The 24,523-nt window shown below is 31.7% G+C and overlaps 1 pseudogene; it reads right to left on the bottom strand.

Annotated features, from left to right (window-relative positions):
• Positions 1 to 15,265: 15,265 nt before the first annotated feature.
• Positions 15,266 to 18,868, bottom strand: LOC108487762 (probable disease resistance protein At4g27220; annotated as a pseudogene).
• Between the last annotated feature and the right edge of the window lie 5,655 nt (positions 18,869 to 24,523).

Here is a 24,523-nt window from a genome sequence, read left to right on the forward strand (position 1 = left end):
GTTAATAAATTATATTATTTGAGGGTACTTTTAATATTTTACTATATGCATATAACACTGCAGTATAAGCTAGATGGATCTCCCTCTTTAAAAAGACCATAGAAATCTTGGTTGTTTTTGCAAATTTCATTATATGCCAACAAGATTGTGAAATGTGATCAAATTGTGATACATTCACTTTTCCTTGTAGGTTTGATGGTCAGAGGATGCTGATGGTGATTGGGACTGTGTGCAAACTTTAGGTGAATCTAGCAAGTACTAAGCCTAGAACTCTTTATATTTGTTTTGTTTCAATTCATTTTCTTGTTCATTGTATTGCCTGATATGTACTTTTATATGTACCTATTAAGTATTGTGGTGATGTCTTTGAAATTTGTATTATACCTTAAAGATTTTTGTCCACTAGTTTATTAAGTTTTCGGACTACTAAAAACTCTTGTTCCACTAGTTTATGGTCAGTGGTCAGGGGACTTAGCTTGCTGCTGCAGATGGTCTTGAATGCAAATTCAGGTGTGAGTTTCAGATATTTTATGTGCAAAAAAGTATTAGAGTGCCTTATGTTTGTATGTTTGTTAAGCAGATTATAGATAGAACCTGCAGTAGGATCAACTAATTAGTTGATCAAAACTACACTTAGTTTTGTAATAGTCTACTTGCATATTTGCATATATTTAATAATAATCTCGTGTCAACTAATTATTCTATTTTTATTTAATTGTTTTGTTTTCAACCTTTTATTTTTATTTGAGTTGAAAGAAGAAAAAAATGAATTGTAATTTTGACTTAGAAAATAGAATATTCATTAGTAGCTTAATCAATTTAATAATCAATGTTGATATTTCACATGGGAATGGATATTCAAATCTTATATTTTACATGGTTATGATTTAAGTCCTTATTTCATTTAAGTAACTTCATTATAATATCTTATTTTATTGATATCTTTATATTTAATCTAATTTTTATTATTTATTTTAGTTTTGATTCTAAATTTTTATTTTTATTTTAATATTTAAGATAACTTGAGTTTTAACTTTTGAATTTTAATTGTGTTATTAATTTATTATTTTAAATTTTAAATTTAAATTCATTAATTTTTGTATTTAGTTTTAAAGTTAAAATTTTAATAGAAAATTTAATTTGATAATGAATTTTAATAGAATTTTAATAGGAAATTTTTATATTTATATCATGGATATTATTCTTCTCAATATTTTGATAATGAATTTTAAACTTTTATATTTTTCATGACTTTTATAATATTTTATTTTTTAAATTTTATGACCTTTAGCGGCGTTTGCGAGAAAAACGTCGCGAAAAGTCTTGGTCTTTAGCGGCGTTTTTTAGAAAAGCGTCGCTAAAAGTCCTGGTCTTTAGCGGAGTGTTTTTAGAAAAGCGCTGCGAAAAGTCCTGGTCTTTAGCGGCGTTTTTTAAAAAAGCGCCGCTAAAAGTCCTGGTCTTTAGCGGCGTTTTTTAAAAAAGCGCGCTAAAAGTCTTGGTCTTTAGCGGCGTTGCATATAGCGACGTTTTTTTGCGGCGCTTGGGAAAGCACCGCTAATACTTTTAGCGGCGCTTAAAAACGACGCTAAAGGCAAAAAAAAATGTAACTAAAAGTCTATTTCCTGTAGTGTTCTTTTAGGGGGTAGAGTTGTAACACCCTAAAATTCTTATTTCTACGTGTATTTGCTTCAGTGGATAAGTGTTCTGGGAGTGTCTGAGAGGTCTTAGGTTCAAGCCTTAACTTTGGTAAATTTTGGTATTTTTCTGACTTGAAACTTATACTTGATCAATGGGCTTATATTAAATTATTTATAAAACTATATCAGAATAGGCTTGCTGGTCTGGTTGTTAAGTTGAGTGCTAGGTTGTTGAAGGTCTTGTGTTCGAATCCCTGCATGAGCATGGGAGTTTATTTTTGCTTAGTTTTGCGTAAGTGTTTCAGTGCAACTAAAATTCTGAGGAAGTTATCAGTAGTGGGGTAGTGGAGAAAATTAGGGGATTTTAAGAATATCTGATTAGTTATTTTTGTTTTCTCTTCTTTCTAGAAAAGATTCACGTAGGTTTCTCTATGCTCCTTTTCTCTTTTTTTTTCCTTCCTTCATTCCTACGTTCGATTCCCTCTTTTTACCGTGAAAATCTCGTGGTGAGTTATTTCGTGATCATTTTACCTTGTTGTAAATAGAGTTTCTATTTTGTTAAGTTTATTCGAATGGTGGGGTTTTTACCAATAGGGTTCTTTTTGAAAGGATAGTAATTCTAAAAGATCATTATGTGCAGGAACTGAGGAGGAACCATCCGTTAGAACTTCAATAGTTTAGAACGTGTTAGCAGTAATTGCCGTTGGCGGTAAGTGAGTTTCGTATCGTTTCTTTTGTATCGAATTCGTTAGTAAATTTGCTAAATCGTTAATAGTTATTCTATTTTTAGGCTTTTGGAAGGCTCGAGATTGTGTTAGCAGTGAAAACGATCCAAGTGTGTACCCGAAACGCAGAAATAGAACTTTCAGTAAAAGCTGAAAAATGCCACTTTCGACGCCACACGGGTGTGTGGTCACCTGTATAGTAGGCCGTGTGCGTCAACACGGCTGTGTGATCTATGAAAGTCAGGCCGTGTACAAGACACGTCCGTGTGATGGCCAGGGTGTGGCCGTGTGATCCACACGGGCTACGCCAAACTGGGCGTGTGGGCCCATACAGGCGTGTGATATCTGGGCCAAACCGTGTGATCCACACGGGCAAGGCCAATCTGGGCGTGTAGGCCCATTTAGCTAAAATGTTTTCTAAGGTTGCACGGGTCGCCCAAGTCGACTGTGAACCTAATGTAGGGTCGATAAGTGCTACTCAAACCCTAGATCGTGTGATCTGAATATATATAATGCATGTATTAAGCATGTTAAATTTATGCATGTTTACTGAGCTGTATGTATGACTAATAATTGAATTTTAGCATGTAAGCATGTATCTCTGAATATCTGCATTGAGCATGTTTAGTTGCATCTGCATTGGGGTAGGATGATTGATTATTGGAGGAAGTGTACTGAAAGGCTTTCATGCCTACTATTTGGCAGCTCGGCTGCAATATTATTGATATGTGCCACATTCGGTACGACTTGGTGTGTAGGGCTGGGTGGGTGTTTTAAACCCCACATGGTGTGTAGGGATAGTCGGAGATGGTATGTAAAAGTTGGTGGGTAGGATACTGATTTCTTTTACTGAATGCATACTATATCTGCAATGGGCTAATGCCCTAATTTGTATCTGAATCTGTAATGGGCTTAGGCCCCAGACTGTATGTGACTGATAACTGTTGATTGATTGTATGCATGTTATCTGTGGGAATTATACACTAAGTTTACGTAAACTTTCCCCTTTCTGTTTTATCTGTACAGGTAATCCCCAAATTTAGATGGATCAGTGCTACGGAGGACTCAACGGTGACCACATGTACATTGAACTAGTTTAAGTTCATTTATGGATTTTATTTTCTATTTGCTTTCTGGGGTATTTTCGATGTAATTTGGGTTTTTTGGACTATTTGCTTTAATTTTGGATTTTAACTGTTTTCATGGACTTTTAAACTGCAAAACTCAACAGAAACTGGAGTGATTTTAAAAGCTTTTAAACTAAACGTTTTTCCTAAACGCGAGCGGTTTTCTTTAAATATCACAGTTTTAAAGGCTTCCGCTACAGAATATGTTTTTAAACGAATCAAATTAACGAGAAAATAGTTTTGAAATTGATGAGAGATAAATAGAAGTTAATAAACAAAAATGGTTTTAATTTAATAAAATCGATTTCAATTCCATCCCATGTGACATCGCTAGATTTGGCTATAACGTTTAGGCCAGGTTTGGGGTGTTACAGTAACAATATCATAACAATCCTAACAATAATCCTAAAAATAAAATTCAAATTTAAATAAAGTCTTATGTTTATAAATCACTGCTTTAAATTTTTGCCCCCAAGTCTTCCACACTTTGTATTTTCGGCACCACTTCTTTCCTATTTTGTATGCTAACCTATTTTGTTTTTAAATTCACGCTTTTTGTCCCCAAATTTCCTTTTACCTTCAATTTAGTCCCTAAAAGATAAAAAACCATAAAAAAACCCAAATTAGTAAGATCATATTCAAAATATATATGTAATTAACACATAAAAGTATGTCATTTTAAAGTATTATCATTATGCTTATAATTATTCTTATAATTATTATTATAAAATTATTATAAATATTATATTTAAAAAATTCACTTATTCTAATACAAAACCACACTTTTATAACTTTTTTATGAAATATTTCTATAATTTTAACTTTTGTATGATCATATCTAGTTTTTAATAATAATAATAATAATAATAATAATAATAATACAATTAAATTAATTACTCCATATAAACATTGAAATGATCAATTTCTTATTTTATTAAAACTATTCCTTTAAATATAATTTTTTTTCATTTGGGTTAATTTGAATAAAACAGTTCCATATGAAAAAATGAACCCGAATCAAATTATGCAATTTGAGTGATAATATCAACTTGAAATCAAACCAAACATTACAAAACCTGAACCAAACTAAATCAAATACATCGGTTGGAATCAATTTTTCAATTTCTTTGCCCAGCTCTAATCATATACTATAATGTTGAGGATAAGTGAGAATTAATTAAGTTACTTGAAAAAAAGAAGATAATGGTAGATGAATTTATAAAAATAGGCAAGATTGATTTGGAGAATAATTAATGTTAATTTGATATTAATTTTGTATTTTATATAATTTATCATAATAATTTATTTTTTAAAAATATAAATTATTTATATTGTTGTAAATCTATTGATAAATGGATGTCCATAGCCCTAAATTTATCCTATTGTAATCTGTAAAAGATGCATGGCCATAACCCTTAAATTCATTATCGATGCATGGCCATAACCCTTAAATTCATTATCTTATAACCCTAAAATCATTTATAGGACACCTTAATGTTGGCCCTTAAACTTTGTAACTTATGATTTTTGAAACCCTATAAATAGAGGGCAGGTTCAAGCTTGTTGGATCCCAAGTAGAAGTTGAATCATCATTTAATCTTTTATTCTTCTCACTTGTTTATTCTATATTTCTTTTAGTTTTATAATACGTTATCAGCACCATTTTATTCAAGAGTAATATGTTCTTAGTTCGTGTCAAAATTTTGTTGAGATCCGAGCATTGAAATTTAATTATTTGATTTAAGAATGATTAGAATCATGACTATTTGATATTTGCTTGGGGATGATCTCTTTCTTCATTAGTTTAAAACCATATAAATTTGAATTATTAATTAACTTATTTAAGTCCTAAAATTATCATTTTAGAAAAATTTTAAATTTTTATATATTTAAAAAGTATAAAATTTATAATTTTTATAAATATTTAAAATTTTAAAATTATTTTTAACTTTTGAAAATTACTTTGATTTACTTTTTTTTGTAATTTTTGTTAAGAGAGATCGATTTGTTTATTTTCAAAATTGATAGGGACCAAACAGTATTTACACAAATTTGTTATTCAATTATTCAAATTTTAAAATTCAACTTGACTCGAACTCAAATTACTCAAAAAAATTAAGAACTCAAATAACTCAAGTTAATTAATTTAATTAATTCAAAAATTTTTTAAAAAAATTTCAAATCAAATCAAACTATACTCATCCCAAATCAAATATAAATTTCTTTATTGATTATGATAGCTTTCCTATCTTAGGAAAAAAATTACAAAAGCAATTAGGGTTGAGGAAATTGCTTGGGAAGGGACTTTTGTAATCATCAACTTGAAAAACATGTTTAAATAGGAAATTACTTGAGAAGTGACCGAATCCTTGTTAAAATAAAATACAGTGGTAAAATAAAATAAAATAAAATTCATATAAAATTACACTTTTTTATTTTATTTTAGAATAAGGTTTTTCAACCTTATTACACTTTATCTATTTGATATTGATTAAAATAATGTGTTTTAATCTTACCACACTCATTTTATTAGAATATGATTTTTCAAGCCTGTAAATAGATATAGTCTACTCATCTTATATTCATTCCAATTCGACATAGTGAATTATCCTATTCTCTACCCGTGATATTTTTCCAAAAGGGTTTCCACGTAAAAATCTTTGTGTTCTTTATTTTTTTTCTCTTTTCTTTGCAATACATTGTCATTATCAACGTTCGATTTTTTAACACAATCTCTTACTTTCCAAAGTTATTTTATTTTCAATCTTTGTAATAGTTCATTTGTTTGATTTTCATAGTTGGATTCTAAACATTTTCAACAACTTGAAATTGGAACCCTCTATCATTCAGATTCTAAACATTTTCAATCTCCTCTATCGTTTGCTTGTTTTTCACTTTAGTACTTCAAATTTATTTTATCTCAATTTGGTACTTAAGCTATCATTTCGATACCTAGTTCAATCTATTTTTTGTAACAACATTAAAAAACCGGTGAACATGTGAAACCAATTATGATATGCCACTTAGAATGAATCCTATGACATTTAGGTTTTTTTTAAATAAGAAAAAACATAAATTCAAAAAACAAAAAAAGTTGTGTAACACCCCAAACCCGGCCTAGACATTATGGCCATACTTGGCAATGTCACACAATAGTATTTTTGAAACCTCGTTGTTACGATAAAAACATTCCATGTTATTATCTTTAGTAAACCTTTGTTAGAACTTAGGAAGTCATCTTTATTCATTTAAAACATTTGTTTTGAAACATCCCTCGTTGCGGAAGTTTTAATAAAACTATTTAACTAATCATGCGTTTAACTTTTTGAAAACCGAATTTCCTACGACCAGCAGGTATAAATCCATAAAGTAAAATAAATAAATAAAAACTCAAATTTAAAACCAAAGTCCTAGAGAGTCCTTAAATTACAACCCAAATAATCAATCATAATTAAATTATAAATCGTAAATTGAAAACCATGAAATCCAAAAATTACTGTGGTCACCGCTGAGTCTTCCGTTGCACCGATCTGTTTAAATTTGGGGATTACCTGTGCACATTAAACAAAAAGGGTGAATTTACGTAAACTCAGTGTGTAATCCCGCAGAAACAAACAAACAATCAGTATTCACAGTGCACAGTTTAACAATCTTGGGCCTAAGCCCTTTTAGTATCGTGACAATTTAGGTCGTAGCCCATCTCAGTACAGTGTCAAAAATGCAGTAGGGCCTTAGCCCATCATAGTATCAATAGCCGTAACAGTTATGCAGTAGCAAAATCCTACCCAACCAACCTCCACACACCATCTCTGTCCAACCCTACACTCCATGTGGGGATATAATCAACCCACCCATCCTTACACTCCAAGTAGTACCGAATGCGGCACAAAACAGTAGTTTTTAGCTGAGTTGCCAGTAAATTAGGCTTAAAGCCTTTCAGTACACTTCTTCCGAATAACAACCCCCAGCCCAATGCAATGCAATATACATTGGATGATATGCTATTATGCAATTTCAGTACATATATTCAGTTCAGATATTAACATGCTCAGTACAGATATCATTCAGTCAATTTCACATATTTAGGGGTCTAAGTAGCGCTTACTAACCTTACAGTAGGTTCACAGTTGACTTGAGTGACCCGTGCAACCTTAAAAATATTTCGGTAAAAATGAGATCACATGCCCATGTGATCTGACCGTGTGGGCCCACACACCCACTCGGCCCAAAATGACCTTGGCCGTGTGATCCATTTTTAATGTAACTCATACTAGCTAAATATTCATATATATTTTCACTATTTACTTATATGTTCATTCAAAGCTGTCTACTTGAGTTATTGTCACTAAATTATTTATATCTTGAGCTAAAGAATTCAAAATTAATATCCGCTTGATGTTTTTTAAACTAGACTCAAATACTTTTTTACCATAAAATTTTCAGAATTTATAGTTTATCAAATAAGTACAGTAAAATCTTCAAATATATACCTATTCTACTGTTTGATAGCTTCAACCTTTCCTTACTAAAAATTATTTATCTTTTAGTACAGAATTTGGATGATGTTTCTGTTTGTTTCTATTGAAAATAGACTTGTTAAGGATTTAAAAATATAAATTTAAGCCCCTAATTAATTTATACAATTTTTTATTATTTTCCAAAGTCAGAACAGGGGAACCCGAAATCATTCTGACCTTGTCTCACAAAATTTATTATATCTCATAATTTACAATTTCATTGCTTACATTGTTTTTCCATGAAAAATTAGACTTAATAAAATTTAATTTCATATTTTATTCAACCTCTAACTCAATTTCCACTATTTTTTATGATTTTTCAAATTTAGACTACTGCTGCTGTCCAAAACTATTTTAGTGCAAAATGTTGATTTCCAAGTGTATAACACCCTTATTTCCTTTCTCTACAATTTTTTTCTCATCCTTTTCTCTTATTTCTCGATAGCAAGTAATTTCGACTTTTGGCCGAATCCCATTTTCTGCATTTCGAGTACACACCTGGTATCGTTTCTAATGCGTAAGCACTCCTTAGCCTCCAGAACCTAGAAATCGACCAATATATCTCCAGATTAATCACTTAATTCATTTTTAATCAACCAATTTCGGAAGGAACTCGACGAAAAACCTAACAAAACCTTACATCGCTTGAGTAACCACGACTTCGCACAATCATAGCGTCGATTCAAAACCACCAACCCCTTGATTAACTCCTAAACACCAAAAAAGAATCCCCTTTTAGAGATTAAACAAGAACGATTAACAATAGACAAAACCGTTACTTACCGAACATGCGCAACCAACGATGAGCAACTGAATCAATTGGAAAAAAAAAGAAAGAAACGGAAAGAGAAAAAAATAATGGAAATTCGGCAGCAACTAGTGGAGAGAATTGGCAGAGGAGAGAAAAAAGAAGAAGAAAAAAACGTCAGAAAAAGTTTGGGAAATTGGAGAAAAAACTGAAACTCTATTATTATTATTATATTTTTGCAACAAAAAGATAATCAGATTATTTTTTGATAACCTCTCCCCAATTATCTCCTAAAATCACTCCCTATTAACCCACTAAAATACAACTATTCAGGACCTCACACACGCACTCAAAACACTTAACCACTGAAGCAAATACACACTTATGTATCACACATACACGAAATCAAAAATTAAAATTTTGGGGCGTTAAGTTAGAAAAATAAAATATTTAAATATTAAAAAACCTTTAAATTTTACCATTCATTGACTAGACGTTGACTGATTGTTGACCAACCACTTAATTTAAATTTCAAATAATTTTCATAAATATGAATTTTTTATAAAATATAATTTTTTGTAATTTTTAAAAATATATTGAAAATTTTAAAAATCTATAATATATAACATTAAAAATAAAAAGATTTGTGTTTAGGTCGTGTGCTTTTACTGTTTTGTTTTTTTGGGCATATTAGGTTGTTTTAGGATTTTTTTTTTGTTTGTTTTGTTTAAAGTTTTTTAATAAAAGCATTTTGTTGAAAAAAAGAAGCTGAGATAGGGCGTTCTGATACAAATAAACCCACAAAGTAAGTATAAAATGCAAATACAAGATGGTTGAAGTCATGAAGCTACAGTTTTACAGCAGAAAAAGTACAAACTAATTCAAGAAACTTGAATTGCAAAGCAAAGAACACCACAACCTTCGTCTTCTTCTTCAACTGTATCTACCAAAACAATAGACCACGAGAAGTATTAGTATAATGAACACTTAAAAGAAAGAGAGAGATCTCCAAATGTATGATCAAAGATTCGCTTACACTGTTGTGGTTTTACATAGACTTCATCAATCATCTTAATCCCATTCCACAACCCGAACAAGGGGTCCAACAACGTTCTTAATATTGAAATTAGGGTGCTCTCACTCCACTGCTTCCCACCAATCTAATGGACGCACTTATTGTTGAAAAGTCAAATTAAAAGGGGTGTTGAAAAGTCAAAAAAATGGGAGGTGCAAGTGGTACCGAAAGAAAAAAAATGGTAGGCAAGTTGTTTAAAGTTGAATGGGATAATTGCAATTTTGGTCCCTAATTTTTTAGGCCATTTGCAAGTTAGTCCCTGAACCTCAACTATAAATAGGCCTAACCATTTATCATTTACACCATCCCAACCAATCTTTCTCTCTTAGTTTTCTTTCTTCTCCCATTTGAGAATTCTTAAGGAATTCTATTTGTTTGTAATATTTTGAAGATAGTAAAGTTATCATCTGGTGTTAGTGCCCGAGGACGTAGGTATAATTTACCGAACCTCGTTAAAACTCTTGTGTTCTTTCTTGTCCTATTTTTCTTTCAATATTTGAGGGTATAATAGTAGTATTTAATTGTGCTATTAAATTACTATAGAAGGGATATTCTGACTAAGGAAAGACTTGGTATTTAAGAGTTCCATGTGATCCACCTCTCTTCCCTAGGAATTGAACTTTGTGTGATTTTTTAGTACAATAATTTACACGCTTCCGACCCTATTGGAACAACAAGTGGTATTAGAGCCGAAGGTTAATCGTAGTATGCTCTGTGGTTGCAGTTTGAACTGATCTTCCACATCAGAAAAGATTTCCTTAGGTATATTGAAAGATTATGGAGAAAACGGTCGGTGTAGGAGCTTCAACATCGTCCATGTGGACAAGACCGACAATTGCAAATGCAAGATTGGCCGTGAAGATCTTTGATGGCACGGGCCATTTTGGTATGTGGCAAAGTGAGGTTCTAGATGCCCTTTTTCAGCAGGGTCTAGACATTGCCATTGATGAAGAGAAACCAGATGATGTACAGGAGAAAGATTGGAAGGCGATCAATCGGTTGGCATGTGGCACAATTCGATCATGCCTTTCTCGAGAGCAGAGGTATGCTTTTTCAAAGGAGACTTCTGCAAATAAGTTGTGGGTGGCACTTGAAGAAATTTTTTTTGAAGAAAAACAGTCAAAATAAGCTCCACTTGAAGAAAAGACTGTTTCGCTTCACTTACGTCCCAGGTACCACAATGAATGATCACATCACCAAATTTAATCAGTTAGTCAATGATTTGCTAAATATGGATGAGACATTCAAAGATGAAGATTTGGCTTTGATGCTGTTGGGGTCACTTCCTGAGGAGTTTGAGTTCCTAGAAACTACTCTACTTCATGGCAGGAGTGATATATCTCGAGCGAAGTCTGTTGCGGCCTTATACAGGTTATGAACAGAGAAAGAAGGACAAACAGAAAAACTCAATCAGAGATACAGAAGCTTTAGTAGTCCGAGGTCGTTCATACACTCGGAAGAAAACTCAGAAGGGGAGATCAAAGTCAAAGTCCGACTGGAAAGATGAATGTGCCTTTTGTCATGAGAAAGGCCACTGGAAGAAAAATTGTCCAAAGCTGAAGAATAAGGGAAAAGCTGCTGTAGATGCTTGTGTTGTAAAGCATGATACTAGTGACTCTAAACTATCACTAGTTGCATCATCATCGTCGTTCCATTCAGATGAGTGGATATTGGATTCGGGTTGTACCTATCATATGTTCCCTAACCGGGAGTGGTTCTCTGATTTAGTAGAACTAAATGGAGGAGTTGTTTATATGGGCAATGACAATGCCTGTAAAACTGTTGGGATAGGTTCAATCCAATTAAAGAATCAAGATGGATCAACCAGAGTTCTGACTGATGTTCGGTACGTGCCTAGTTTGAAGAAAAATCTCATCTCATTGGGAGCCTTAGAATCCAATGGTTCAGTTGTTACTATGAGAGATGGGATTTTGAAAGTGACATCTGGCGCACTTGTGATATTGAAGGGCATCAGGAAAAATAACTTGTATTACTACCAAGGTAGTACAGTTATTGGAGCAGTCGCTACAGCTTCCGATAACAAAGAATTAGACTCAATGCAGTTGTGGCATATGAAGTTGGGACATGCCAGCGAAAAATCCTTGCAAATTCTGGCAAAGCAAGGATTGTTGAAAGGTGCAAAGACTTGCAAATTAAAATTTTGCGAGCATTGTGTTCTGGGAAAGCAAAAGAGAGTGAAATTGATCGCTATCCATAATACAAAAGGTATTTTGGAATATGTTCACTCAGATGTGTGGGGGCCTTCCAAGACACCTTCATTGGGAGGAAAACACTACTTTGTTACTTTTGTTAATGACTTTTCCAGAAGAGTTTGGGTGTATACCATGAGAACTAAGGATGAAGTGCTTAGAGTTTTTCTTAAATGGAAAACTATGATCGAAAACCAGACTGGCAAGAAAATCAAGCGGCTTAGGACGGACAATGGAGGGGAATATAAAAGTGATCCGTTCTTCGATGTGTGCCAAGAGTATGGTATTGTTCGACACTTCACAGTTAGGGATACACCGCAGCAGAATGGATTGGTAGAGCGTATGAATCGAACATTGCTGGAGAAAGTTCGATGTATGTTGTCCAATGCTGGGTTGGGCAAGCAATTTTGGTCGAGGTGTGACATACCGCCATCTTGTTAATCGTTTGCCATCATCTGTATTAGAAAGAAAAACTCCTATGGAGGTATGGTCTAGAAAACCGGCTGCAGATTATGATTCCTTACATGTGTTTGGATCCACTGCATATTAACATGTGAAGGAGTCAAAGTTAGATCTGAGGGCAAAGAAAGCTCTCTTTATGGGAATCACTTCTGGAGTGAAGGGATTTCTTCTTTGGTGCTTAAGCACAAAGAAAATGATCTGTAGTAGAGATGTTACCTTTGATGAATCTGCCACATTGAAAAAGGTAGCAGATAAAGATATTCAGACGAGCAATACTCCACAGCAGGTAGAGTGTACTCCAAAACAGATGGAGTTTGAGCAGATGGGGATTTGCCCAGTTAATAAGTCTATTTCTCCAGCCACAATGGAGGAATTAGAGGTTGAAGAGGTTCTGACCCAAGAACCACTAAGTACACCAGAACCAGTTGCAGTTGCAAGGCCACGGAGAGAAATTCGTAAACCTGCTCGATTTACTGATATGGTGGCCTACGCCCTTCCCGTTGTTGATGATATTCCTATCACTTATCAAGAAGCAATGCAAAGCTTAGAAAGTGATAAATGGAAAAGCGCCATGGATGAAGAAATGCAGTCTCTCCTGAAGAACAATACTTGGGAGTTGGCGCAATTACCGAAAGGTAAAAGGGCAATCGGATGCAAGTGGGTATTCGCAAAGAAAGATGGATCTCCTAGCAAGAAGGATATTCGCTACAAGGCAAGATTGGTAGCTAAAGGCTACGCCGTAAGGAGGAATTGACTACAATGATGTATTTTCCCCTGTTGTGAAGCATTCCTCCATTAAAATTTTGTTGGCCTTGGTAGCACAGTTGAATTTGGAACTAGCTCAACTTGATGTTAAGACGGCTTTCTTGCATGGTGAGTTAGAAGAGAGATCTATATGACTCAAATTCAAGGATACAGATGCTGGTGGTAGAAATTGGGTTTGTAAGTGAACAAATCGCTATATGGATTGAAGCAATCCCCGATACAGTGGTACAAGCGATTTGATAGCTTTATGAGAAGGCAGAAGTACACAAGAAGTAAATATGACAATTGTGTGTATTTGCAGAAGTCATGACGGATCTTTCATTTATCTACTCTTGTATGTTGATGATATGTTAATCGCTTGAAGAGCCAAAAGAGATAGATAAGTGAAGGCTCGCTTGAATCAAGAGTTCGAGATGAAAGATCTAGGTGAGGCCAAGAAGATTCTCGGCATGGAGATAAGTAGAGATAGACAGAGAGGCAAGCTTTGTTTGAATCGAAGCAATATCTGAAAAGGTATTACAATGTTTTGGTGTAAATGAAAACACAAAACATGTAAGTACCCCACTTGCTTCTCATTTGAAACTTAGTGCTCAATTATCTCCGAAAACTGAAGAAGAAAGAGAATATATGGCAAAAGTCCCATATGCTAATGCAGTTGGGAGTTTGATGTATGCGATGGTGTGTACGCGGCCTGACATTTCACAAGTTGTTGGAGTTGTGAGCAGGTATATGCATGATCCTGGAAAAGGACATTGGTAAGCTGTGAAATGGATTTTACGGTATCTTCGAAAAACCGTAGATGTTGGTTTAATTTTTGAACAGGATGAAGCACTTGGTTAGTTTGTAGTTGGATATGTTGATTCCGACTTTGCTGGTGATTTAGATAAACGTCGTTCAACTACGGGGTATCTGTTTACTCTTGCGAAAGCCCCAGTGAGTTGGAAGTCTACCTTACATATCTCATGATGGCGTGTGTCTACTACTGAGGCGTAATATATGGCGCTTCTGAAGTCATTAAGGAGGCTATTTGGCTTAATGGATTGTTGAAAGACTTAGGAGTTGTTCAAAGTCACATAAGTTTATATTGTGACAGTCAGAGCGCTATTCATTTAGCGAAAAATCAAGTCTATCATTCAAGAACCAAGCATATCGACGTAAGATATCACTTTGTGCGGGAAGTCTTTGAAAAAGGAAAAATTCTACTTCAGAAGATTCCGACAGCAGATAATCCCGCAGATATGATGACCAAGGTGGTAACAACAATCAAGTTTAATCATTGTTTGAACTTGATTAACATCCTGATAATTTGAGCACCTTCAGGTGTATGGCGCTCGAGAGCGCATTTGGAGGCACTACAAAAGATAACTTTATCGAATTTGGGGAGTTGAAGGAAGTGTGTGAAGATGTGATTATCCTAATCAAATCTTCAAGGTGGAGATTGTTGAAAAGTCAAATTAAAAGGGGTGTTGAAAAGTCAAAAAAATGGGAGGTGCAAGTGGCACCGAAAGAAAAAAAATGGTAGGCAAGTTGTTTAAAGTTGAATGGGATAATTGCAATTTTGGTCCCTAATTTTTTAGGCCATTTGCAAGTTAGTCCCTAAACCTCAACTATAAATAGGCCTAACCATTTCTCATTTACACCATCCCGACCAATCTTTCTCTCTTAGTTTTCTTTCTTCTCCCATTTGAAAATTCTTAAGGAATTCTATTTGTTTGTAATATTTTGAAGATAGTAAAGTTATCATCTGGTGTTAGTGCCCGAGGACGTAGGTATAATTTACCGAACCTCGTTAAAACTCTTGTGTTCTTTCTTGTCCTATTTTTCTTTCAATATTTGAGGGTATAATAGTAGTATTTAATTGTGCTATTAAATTACTATAGAAGGGATATTCTGACTAAGGAAAGACTTGGTATTTAAGAGATCCATGTGATCCACCTCTCTTCCCTGGGAATTGAACTTTGTGCGATTTTTTAGTACAATAATTTACACGCTTCCGACCCTATTGGAACAACACTTGGATTCTCTGGGGAGATTTAGAAGGAGATAGTTCTCCTTCATCATCAATCTCAAGCTGTGGAAGATATAGAGGAATCCGCTTTAGCTTTGGACAATCACTTATTGTAATGGATCAGAGAGAATCACAAACCATTACTCCATTTTCACTACAAATGCGCTGCAATTGTACTAGCCTCCACAATTCTAACCTCCTCAGTTTGGGGAAAGGGAATTTGATGGTTTCATTACTGGAACCCAATCTTTTTTTTCTCGGATTCTGTTATTATTTCTTCCAAATCACTATAATGCCTAACATCCATCACTTCCAGGTTGCTTAGAACCCAATCAGCTGAAAACAATTTCTTAAATTTGTCGCAATTCCATAGAGTGATCTCTTTGAGGAGGAAAATCTGCGATCGATGATTCTCCACTCCAACTTCAACTATGACTTTCAAATTCTCTAACTCAATTAGATCCAGAGACTCGAGTTTTGAAGTCGATCACAATGGGATGAAATTACGATTCCAACTCACTACAACCACGAAGTTCACATTTTTCAAATCGCTTGCATCCTCAATCCAATATCGTTTATACTTCTCACACCCCTGCACTCTAGTAGACTTAATTCCTTGATGCCGTATGGAAGTATAATTTCATCTCCAACATCAATTTTAATCCCTTTAAATCTAACAACATTACTAAATACCAGGGGACGAACAGAGGTGATTTCAGAAACCAAAATGGAGAATTTATAAAGCGTTTTTCTCTTTGAAACCAAAATGGAGAATTTATAAAGCGTTTTTCTCTTACTTGCAAACGTGTTCAAGCCACACAGGTTATGGAACCAGCCCTCAAAAACCTCCAACTTATTCAATTCCCTCAACTCTTCTCAAGCTTTCCAATTTAAAATGAATTGCCAAATCTGAAGCCGCATAGTTTTAAGAGTGTTCCAGTAGGAATCCCCGTTAGACGAATGGTACGTCTAAAATTGAGATATCTAAGATTCACCAACATTTCCAAACCTTGAGGGATTTGCTCGATTCCACCGCCTCCAAGATCCAATTCCTTCGAAGCTTGAAGTTTCGATAAACAAGGCAAACTCTTTAAATCCCAACATCCTCTAAATAACAATCCTGTGAGTTTCTCCAAACTAGAAGTAGAATTAGGCAAACTCTCAAAACAATTACGTGAAAGATCAAGAATCTCAAGGTTAGGAAAGTGCTCAAAGAAAGATTCTGGAAATTTTAGGCATTTCATGGTTTGAGGAATTTTTGAGATGGAATTTTCCATTAAAGAAACCTTCTCCAAATCTTCACCCCATTCCTCCATGTTTGCACCTCTTCCAACTGTATACCAGCTTTTACCAGAAATCTCTTCCTTGTGATATGCAATGCCATATATCTAACAAGATCATGCATTTTTATACATGACCTACCCTGAACCCTTTCTAGCAACAGTTTTCTTCAAGCTTTTGCAAAATGGAATGACCGCTACCCTCCATTGCTTTTCTCCTTCCCATTCCATCTATAAGCCCTTCTTCCATCCACTTTTCAATTATCTCATTTTATCGATTTCATCATCTTCAGGATATAATGCACAATACAAAAGGCAATCTTGGTCTATTCGTTGCAGACGGTCATAGCTGAACTATAAACATCCATACACCTTATCTTCCATATCGTTGATGTTTCTGATGTAGCCTCGTAATTCCTGTATAGGATATTCCCACATACAAGGATAGGATTTTCCCCTCATATAACCAGCCAGTGTGAAAACTGCTAGAGGAAGTCCATCACATTCCCTCACAGCAAGATTCATTAATGATTCTAAAGTTGGATTGGACAACATGTCTTGTCCAACCTTGCTTAAGAATAAGTTCATGGCTTCCTCCATAGAAAAACAAGGAACTTTAACTTTCTTAAATCCCATTGATTCAACAACCCTTTCTGAACGTGTGGTCAACACTAATTTGCATCCATTATTTGTTGTTGGCTCAAGGATTCCAACATCCTCAAAGGAAAAGCTTCTCCATACATCATCCAATATTAGCACATACCTCATTTGTCCTCTCAACATTTCTGACAATTTCCCTGCACGGACGATTGTACTTTTGTCATCTGACAAGTTTCTCTCCAATTGAGAAGCGATGTCCTTTTGCAGCTTTCGAATATCGAAGACTTGAGATACAGTTACCCAAATCAATGTTCTATTTGTTCTTCTTTCTGAGTTATTATTCCATTTGTTGTTGCAGTAAGAGTTAAAGATAGGAAAATGGAATAAGACAAGCAGAGTAAAGTCAACAAACAATATTTGATTCGCTTAAACCTATTCTATTATGTTATAATGGATAATTACAACCTCTAACTAGAGCTCAAAATGTTAAAATTACTCTTCTCAATAACTTTATTTATGTTCAATAGAAACTATCAAATAAAAACCTAAAAAGAGAATCGAAAATATATTGAGAACACAATACAAAAATGACACTTACACTATATTTAGTTGGGGGAAATGGAATAGTATTCCCCTTGTTCATTGAATGGTAAACCATTCATTTATTTGGTTGAATATAATATTCATTCAATTGAATGATTATTATTCTTCTATTACTTGTCTTCCGTAATAGCTATTTTTATTTTACCAAAATGACTATTCCATGCAACATTGAATAACAAAAAAAAAAAAGCTTTAGATTAATCCTTTAAAACTTGGACTTAGAAAATATAAAAATAAAATATTTTAAATTTAAAATAAAATATTTTAATATAATTTAATATAAAAATAATTATATTAAAATATTATTAAATTATATATTATTTTATTAAATTATATTTAATAATAATTATATTAAAATATGATTAAATTATTTATAATAATAATCCTATTAAAATGTAATAACAACAACAATAATTAATTACCTACAAAAAATTCTATTAAGGGTATTCTGCCATTTTAAGTTTTTTCTTATGCTATTACAATAGTCCATTCAACAAACAAAAGAATACTATCACATTTCTATTCCATTCCATTCAACTAAACAGTTGAATTATTGATTAAAGATGATCTATTCCATTACAACGAACCAAATGTAGTGCTAAGCTTTATTTGATAAACCATTGAAAATTAATTTTTATGCATGTTTGATAATCCAAAATTAAATTTTTTGATAGAATATTTTCTATAAAAAGTATGGAAAATAATAAGTAGATAAGAGTAACTTATCACTTAATAGAGAATATTTTCAATTATTTCAATTTTACTTTATATTTATTTTAATGTTATATTATCTTATAAAAACTTTATATTTAAAATTTTAATTTTTGTTTAGAATAAGGTGAAATGTTTAAAAAATAAAGATAAAATGTAGAATATAAATTTTTATAATTTAAAATCTATATTTATCAAACAGTCTAACTATATTTCGTAATTAATTTTAAGTAGTATATCAAATAAAGTTTATAACCTAAATTCAATACTTAAATTTTCAACACTTGATTTTTTTTAATTTATCAAACAACACCTTAAAATGCACCATTCAATATGCGACACAAGCAGCCTATTTATAAGCCTCACCTTTGATCATCAAAACCAAATTTGAGATATACATCTCATTCAAATTTAAGTTAAAAATATCTCGCCGGTTGAGTCTTAATTCGATTAACATAAGCATTGCTATCAATGTAAGAGGACGTGAGTTTGGGTATATTGTATGTTCATTAGCTTAAAGTTTTTTAATTTTTTATTATATTATGTATATCTATTTTACAGTTCCTATTCAGAGTTTATGACTGCTCCTTTCAGCAATATCATCTTATTGGGAATGAATTTTTTTTAATTCAGTACAATTTTGAAAAAGAAAGAAAGAAAGTATTGGAACTAATTTATTTGAATAGAGAATATAAATGATATAATTAAGATGTGTGATCTTATCAATTATTTTAGTTTAACAAATTTGACCCGATTGATGCACAAATAAAGTAATAAATAATTTGTATTTAAATTTTTAATTAACATTAATTTTGAATTTAAATTTTATTATAGAATAGAAAAGTAGTAATATTTTTATTATTCAAAAATCTAACTCTACTCATTCAAACCACATACACCTTTTATTACAAATATTTTTTCAGAATTTGGATTTTTCTGTTTGCATATACCTAAACCCAACGAATATTTTTCAAAGTTTAAGCTTTTAGAATGTAGCTTTAAGGCATCATCAACTCAACTTGATTCACAGTGTGAAATTATGGTGGATTGGTTGACCAAACTTGGGCTTGAAATCCTTGAATAAGGCCCCCATTTATAATTGGTCTAAGCCTACGGGCCTAGTAAGCCACTCATCCTAAATGAGTATAAAATTTGTTCTGTAATTCTTTACTTGATAAAAATTGATAAAAGTATCATACGTTTTGTATTAGAAGTTAAAATGTATTTTGTTCCCTCAAATAAATTAGTAAATTAATCTTTATACATTAGATCAAAGAGTAAATTAGTAATTTTTATTAAAAATTTCATTTATTTGTACTGTTAAAAACAAGCGTGCATAACCAAATAACCGGACAATGACACATGGCGTGCCACATGCACGTCATGTTAACATATAGAGACCAATTTTTAAAAGTAAAAATAGATGAGCTTTATAACAAAAATGACTAAGTTGCTCTTTAATCTAATGTACAAATACTAATTTACTAATTTTTTTAATAGAAGGGGCAAAATACAACCTAACTCCTATTACAAGGGTCTCCATGGTACTTAGAATTATTAACATTTGAGTATGTTTCTTAGATGTAAGTTAACATGAAATGCTTGATGGATTGAAAATCAATCAAATCCTTATTATACTTGCATTTGGTTCACATTATGTAACATTCCACAAGAAATCTCACTTTTCTAAACAATATCGAAATATAAAGTATAATCTTAATACTTTACATTCTTTAAGTTATTTCAGATTACAGGTGGAATTAAAAAATTGGATAAATTTACCCTTTTTTATTATTTCAAACAATTTCATTCTTTTTCTTAAATAAAATTTAAGTCTAATTAAAACAAAACCCTCTCTTTCTCTTAACAATGAAACCATAGATGTTTTTTTAAAAATTATAATTATTATATGTACTATAAGAATTTATTTATTAGTATGTTAATTATGATCAATAAATTATGGTTAGTGATATAATTACTTTTCATAATTATTGTAATTATTATTTATAAAATTATTTCAACGTTATATACTTACTTATTGAAATATAAGATGTAATAAAACAAGACTTACCATAATTTAATGAAAAATAAGACTAAAAAGTATTAAAGGAATTAAATTTAATGTTATAAAACAAATTCTATAACAACAACAATTTAGTAAAATGTTTTTTTAAGTAACATTATACTCCGTCAACCAAACATTAAAATATTACATTCCAACTGAGTGAACCAAATAAGGTAATATAACATAATCGATATTCTACACTATAATCTTACATTCTCGTAATTTTATTATTAAAGGTAATTTACATTCTTTAAACTAAGCACACGCCTAAGAGGAAGGGCGAAATAAAGAATTTGATATGAAAGGATCGGAATAAAATTATAGAATTTTGGAGGCAAAACTAAATTTTTTTGTTTTGAAAATTGAAAAATTAATGATTGGGAGGGCCAAACTATTATCAACACAAGGTTATCATCATTATATAAATGACCATAAGGTTTCTTATCCTTCCCGGCCGATGTGGAATCGAAGCACGTTGTCTTATCTATCTTTTACACTTGGCGTAACATCATGTTAGTTCCTCAGCCTTCACAATCACACTAGAGTTTGTGAACTCAGCTTAACCATACTTGAATTTCAGATATGAACAACATATATTTTAAAGTTTCTTGAAACATATTAAAAAAAAATAAAGAATCAAAGCAAGATAGATCCAAATGGTCAATGACTTGTTCCAATTTGCTACACATGAGGAAGATGCCAAAAGATGCATGGCCCAGTATTTAAAACCCTCATTCCTCCATATACCAATCAATTAGAGTCTAATATAAGTATATTCTGAAAGCATATGCTTTTTCATGTGAATTATTCCTCAGAATATGCTTTTTATTGAAGTGTGGATGATGTTAGCAAAGACTTGCAGGTTTGGACCAAAATGGATAATCCTACATTATCAACATATTCTCTTGATTTTACATGCAAGATTGGATATGTTCTTTTTCTTTTCATGAAAATGCATTATTGAATGTGTTTGTTTATGGTCATCTAAGCCATTTTTCATCTCGCCAATTCTTTGTTCAAGCAGTTTTTGGATAATCGAACCGATAGAATACACCCGCAGAAATGATGTTTAGATGACCATCAACAAACAACTTCATCTTATTGCATCAAGTGTTTAAGATTTAAGGTTTTGTTACGGTTTAAAACCACCTTTTTCAATCAACATTCTTCCCATCTGTACAAAAGTTTCGAGTGCCAAATCTTTCCATAAAGGTGAAATCAAGAATTTTATGTTGGGGGTCGGAATATAAAGGAGACGAATGGGATGGAGTTAGAAGTGACTGGAGATTCAAATCGAAACTGTAATGGGATGAGCTATTTTGCGGTTGTTATTCTCTTTGGTCAACTGTTTTACACTTGCGATGAACACGACACGAAAGAAAACATGTCATGATTGCCGAAGAACTTGGTTTCAGAGAAGCAATTCAGAACTGAAAAAAAGGGTAAGATTCTTTTGTTCTTCATGGAGTGAAACTCCCAGCTACTTGTCTTAGCTCTTTGATATTATCTTAGGCTTTCCAATGTTTCCATTTTTCGGAACTTCCAATGCTTTGTTTGTTCAAACTGAAGATGGATTAAGTGTCATCAGTTGAAGTATATCAATCTATCTATCTATCTATCTATCTATCTATATATATGTATATAATCAACTTTAATGGCAATCAATTTGGAAGCAAGAATAGCAATGGTCCAAAGGATACATATGATTTATGTTTCCGCCATGGTGGGAAAGTTTTTGTCTTGTGAAAGTCAATAATATTGTTTAGGAGCACTCAAAAAAGTTACAAAATTTTAGGGGACAAAGCTAAAATATTACCTTCAAAATTTAAAATAAATTTACTATTTTAGGTATCAAAGATAAAAATAGTTAAATAGAATTATTAATTTTTAGAAAGGTTAAAATATAAATTTTCCGTTTAATTAACAGCTATAATTTTTAAAAAGACAAAGCAATTTTATTAATTTTTAAAATTTAAATTGCAGAGAAGTTGATTTCTAAATTAGCAATTTAATTAAAGATTTTAACTGCATTACTTATTTGGTTAGTATAATAAATTTATAATTAACCCGTACAAACGAGAATAGTATGTACAGAGAAAAAATTAAACATGGTTTTTGGAACTAGCTAGATCGATAACGGTCAGGATATTGGTTCGTGGTTGGAAATAAGAGGTTAAATTAATTGGTTCAGAAATTAATATGGACGGATTAAAAATAAGTTTGAATGTATAATTAAATCAATTGAACTAATTTTTTAATATATTTTTTATTTTATGAATTTTAATCAAATCAGATGAATCGATTTGACTAAAGAACAAATGATCTAACTAATTCAACCATTAATCTAATTTTCTAGAATATATATTTAAAAATTTAAGATTTTTTTTACAATTTTCTAAAACTTAAATACCTATTTTAATTTATACAAAATTTTTAATTTTATATATTATTTTGAAATTTATATTTATATTCTAGATTTTTATAAAATAATATGGGTAAACTACAAAATAGTCACTTTTATTTGCCTTAGATTACATTTTAGTCACTTTAAGTTTGAATGTTACGTTTTAGTCACTTACGTTATCGTTTTGTTACAAAGTAGTCACTCAACAGTTAAACTTCGTTGCCTCCCTAACGGTAGTCCTACGTGGTAGTCCAAATAGGTTTTAAATGCCAACTTGGATGTCCATTTGTTGGGATGGAAATAAGTTTTTAATTAAATAAATTTAATTTGGACTGCTAAGTAAGACATCCAAGTTAACATTTAAAACTCATTTGGACTGCCACGTAGAATAGCATTTAAGGAGGTAATAGAGCTTAATGGTAGAGTGGTCACTTCATAACAAAATGATAATGTAAGTGACTAAAACGTAACGTTTCAAACATAAGTGACTAAAATGTCATCCGAGACAAACAAAATTGACTATTTTTATAATTTACCCAAAAAATATTTAATGTGTATACTTGAAACTCTAATTGTATACATGAAATTTAATTTGGTATAATTACACACATAAAACTCTAATTGGGGTCCAAGTGTATACTTGAAACTTTAATTTTGATTTAATCATACACATTTAAAGAAATAATACATTAATTTATTTTTATATTGGATAAATATATTATTTATGTATGCAATATAAAAGCATAAAATGATGTTATATCAATAATTGTTTTAATAATTTACAAGAATTGGATCAAATTAAAATTTAGATATACAATTATACATTAAATCATAATTCATGTATAATTTTAGGATTTATCCTTATACATCCCATCCATTACTTTATTTTTATTACAAAGTTGCTTCAATTCTACTCTCTCAACAAAAACAATGCCTTTAATTTGGGGAAGAAAATATTGATTATATTAGTAGAGCTTTTAGACTTTACAAGTAGAAGTAATGATTGATAAGTGTTATATAGAGATATTAATAAATATTAAAAAGAAATATTTTAAAAAATAAGTAACTATTTTTAAAACTGTTTATGGAATAAAAAAAGAGAGTAAATTGTTAGTATATTAGATACTAAAGTATAAATGCATCACCAAAATTAAAATTAAACCTTTTAAGAGCCAAATATGAAAGACTTATAAAATAACCTCTTTGGAGATCGACCCGTATAAACAATGGAATAGAAAAAGTAGAAAAGATTGAACACAAATATTACGTGAAAAATTCCTCCGAACAGGATAAAAACCACGGACAAAAGAAGCTTCACTAAATCGACAAACCATTGAAGAGTACAAGATAAAAAAAAAATCAAAACCAAAACAATAAAACCCAAATAATCACTAAAAGAAGAGTACAAGATGCAAATACAAGATAGTTGAAGTCATGAAGCAATAATTTTACAGCAGAAAAAGAAAATATTTAATCAAGAATCTTGAATTGCGGCTAATTTTAAAAATTAAAACCTCTAGAATTGAAAAGCAAAGAACATCACAACCTTCGTCTTCTTCAATTGTATCTACCAAAACAATAGACCA

The sequence above is a fragment of the Gossypium arboreum genome, chromosome 10, assembly GCF_025698485.1.
Source record: "Gossypium arboreum isolate Shixiya-1 chromosome 10, ASM2569848v2, whole genome shotgun sequence".
NCBI classification, from domain to species: domain Eukaryota; kingdom Viridiplantae; phylum Streptophyta; class Magnoliopsida; order Malvales; family Malvaceae; genus Gossypium; species Gossypium arboreum.